Source organism: Arachis hypogaea, chromosome 13 (assembly GCF_003086295.3).
Source record: "Arachis hypogaea cultivar Tifrunner chromosome 13, arahy.Tifrunner.gnm2.J5K5, whole genome shotgun sequence".
NCBI classification, from domain to species: domain Eukaryota; kingdom Viridiplantae; phylum Streptophyta; class Magnoliopsida; order Fabales; family Fabaceae; genus Arachis; species Arachis hypogaea.
The window spans coordinates 77,129,355-77,133,090 of NC_092048.1; the positions used below are offsets into that span (position 1 = coordinate 77,129,355).

Consider the following 3,736-nt stretch of genomic DNA (forward strand, 5'->3'; position numbering starts at 1 on the left):
TTGTTTGGAAGCTTTGGAAAGATGTTGCAGAAAGTGGCTCTGTTTTGAAAAGAAAATTAACTTGAGAAAAGTGGTTCTTGGCAAGATGTGAACTGAATACGTTTGTTATTTGTTAGTAAGTGGGCCAAGAATGATTATTGAAATAAGAATTTGAGTCTGATTGATTGTGGATATTACTGAGAATATGATGTGGGTTTCTGGCCTGGCAAGGATGGTGGTATAATCCCACTTGCTCAGTGCGTAAACCGTTGTGTAGGGATGGTGGTTTTATTCCACTTGCAGTGAGGATGGTGGTTTTATCCCACTCACATATTGATGAATTGTTTAGTAAGGACGGTGGTGTAATCCCGCTTGCATATTGTTTTGTGTGTCTAGTAAGGATCACTACAAGAAAAAGCAATATTTGTAACAAAAAAAAAATTGTTACAAAAAATCGAAATTTTGAAACAAAAGGATTTTGTAACAAAAAAGGGGCCGTTGCAGTATGTCACGTTACAAAAAGTTTTTGTAACAAAAAACGGAAATGTTACAATTCATAGTGATATTTTGTAACAAATTTTTCTGATACAAAAAACCAAAAGTCGTTACAAAAGTGGTAACAAATTTTGATCTTCAAGGTATTTTTGGTGACAATCTATTTTTTCCTATCATTAAATTTTGTTTCAAAATGTAACTTGATTTTATAACATTTTTTTCCTTTAGTTACAAAAGCAAAACAATTATTTTTTAACAATTTTTTTTAATACAAATTGCATGCATAATTTACTAAATTATTTTTTTAATTAACTAATATATTAACTATTTTACTAAGCAAGTCTACATTTATATAATATGTAAAAACATACATAATTCAAACATGCCTCATTTAGCTAAAATTGTTTTAAAATAAAATATTAGTAAGTACATTGATTAGTTCTACAAGTTATATGTCTTGCACAAGTTCAACCAAAAGTTAAAAGTTCTAACATAGATTAGTGTCTCTATGAATCAAAATATTCTTGAGCCCTCAAGGTAGCATGTGGTCACTATTTCAGTACTCCTGTAAATAAGAAAAATCGAAACAAAAAATTAGAAACAAGATATAACACTAATTATAATTTTTTTCATTAAGTTTTATCCAAAATGTTTAGAAAAATTTGGGCAAAACCTCCCCTAAAACTTGGATATTTTCACCGTCTACGGTTCCAACAAAAACAACCAATTCACAACTTATTTCTCAGTCAATACACAACCAAATTTATCAAACTAAATTTAGGCATGAAGTTAAAATGAACTTGAATATGCCATATAACTAACCATTAGCAACTGTGCTCCTTTACTTTTGCCTTTTGTATTATATCACAACATATGGATCTATTTTGCCTATTAAACACAAAAAATAAATTATAAAAACTTGTTAGCATATTTATTAGCATAGTTAGAATTGCACAACTTGAACATAGTTAGATGTTTATTAAATAATACCATCCATTTGAGTATTAAAAATGAAAGAATTAGCACAAAAAAAAATTAGGAGAATATATAAAACCAAGTATAACATATCCAGATTCTTTGGTAAGTATAACAAATAGTAACACATACATGACACTTGGTATTTATATAAAACCAAGTAAAAAATATCCAGATTCTTTGGTAAGCCAGAGCATCTAGTGTACAACGACAATCAACATACTAGTCACTGAACAAATTCAATCAAGAAAAGGAGAATAGCAAAACAAAACAAAATAAATAAATAAAGGCATATTAAATAAAGGACAGAAGATGTTGGAAGGCTCACTGTGCGGATGCTGACAACATTAGACTGAGCTTTCATAATCTCGACATCACGCTCTTGTTGCTGCTTCCAATCAGAAAGCAAGGTCTCATCCTGTACAAGTTTCAAATTAGAACTGATCCATGAACTGTTGATGGCAACCAAACAAATTGTACAATAATATTAATCTATGGTGATACCTGAGGTAGCTGTATAGTCACTCTGTTTGGGAAAAGGCGACCAAGTTGCTTCATTACTTTGGGTGTTTCTTTGCTCCTATCATGCAGTCTACCAAAATTATCCTACACAAAATTAAATACCAAATTACAGTAGTTGAATAATCAATAATTCCTGAAGGATCCATGACAAAAAGCTAATATATATACTCAATAATTAATAGGTCATTAATAAAGAAAGAAAACATCATTATGAAACATTTGCTTCAAAGCTTTCTTAGTCCCAACCTCAATCAAAATTGTGTCACTTCACTAAAGCTGGTGACATATTCCTCCATCAAATTCTCTATATACAGTGCCTAACCTTGGCCCTTAAAAGGTATTTTAATTTAATATAATTAAGATTTTTTGTAGATTCCTCATAAACTTGAGTACATGACAGCTTGAAGGCAATAAGATAATGATGGAAATTAAAGAACCAAAACCGGGAGCAATAAGATAATGATTGATAACTGGTAATAAACGAGGCAAAATTAGTTGGCACAAAATTGGGAGCAATACAGTTTACACGAGTGTTTGGTGCCATCTCAGCAACCAAGGCCTATGCAGCATATTACGAATAATTATCAGACTTAAAAACAAGAAGATATATGCAGTTTTGTTAGATGTTCAAGGAACACTTTGTAGAGCAAGTGAAGTACCTACTTTGGTAAGTCCAAAAAGGGCTGTTTTGGTCACTCCATACATAAACATAGAAGCAGGAGGATTGAAGCTGGCGATGGCGGAAATAATAACCACAGATGAGCCTTTGTGCAAGTGAGGAGCTGCATCCTGCAATAACATAAAGGTTGTTAACACATCAATTAGAACATTAGCTTATAACAACAAATAATTGACAGCTTGAACTAATTTACCTTGAGAAGAAGTATAGAGGCCTTAACATTAATCTCCTAAAGCTTGTCAAGAACAGAGTCTTTGGTTTGCAAAATAAGGTCAACAGAAGGATTTGCAACTGCGTTTGACACAATCACATCTATATTTCCACACTTATGTAATGTTCAACAGCATATTCAACATCATTCAAACAAATTTTAATAAAGGATAATGCATTCGATAAAAATGAATAGAAAAGGGTGACCTGTGCGATTTTTTGAATCAAATCCTTTCTCTATTGATCGTTAGAGACATGGCAAACAAGGGCCAAAACTTCAATTCCTTTAGCCCTAAGTTTCTTTGCAGCCTCGTCAACATTTTGCTGTAGAAACAAGGAAATTGAGTAATGAATATAATTAATTGGAGGCAAAGAGGAAGGGAAAGGGAAAAGGATCTGCTTGCGAGAAGAGATGACGACAGAAGCACCTTCCAAGCCTAGCCTTTCAACTATGGCAAAGCCGGTTCCAGATGGCAGAGGCGATATGGAGCACTGGGGGGTTTAGCCAGCAGCGGCGGTGGCTCTCCGTCTTCCCTTCTGTTTGCGTTCCCTCACCCTAAGACCAGATCGGCGGCGACTGGGCTCATTAACGACGGCGGCGACGAAGGGAATCGGCGACGACGAAGACGGCCTGGACAGTGGCGGTGATGCGACGCTTCTCCTCGCGATGGCTTCCTCCCTCGTGCGTCTCTGCTTCGGCAGTGGGCTGAACGGCAACGACACGGCTCCACAGGACGGCGACGCTCCTCCTCGCGTGGTTCTGACAGCAGCTCGTGGACAGACCGAACGGCAGTGGCACAGGGATGGCGGCAACAGCGCGGCCTTCTCCTCCTTCTCCTTCCTCGGCTCGCACTTCTCTCTTCTCTACGTGACACG

At 35.7% G+C, this 3,736-nt stretch overlaps 1 pseudogene; it reads right to left on the reverse strand.

Moving 5' to 3' along the window:
- Positions 1-2,241: 2,241 nt before the first annotated feature.
- LOC112735059 (tropinone reductase-like 3) lies at positions 2,242-3,447 on the reverse strand (annotated as a pseudogene).
- Positions 3,448-3,736: the final 289 nt, after the last annotated feature.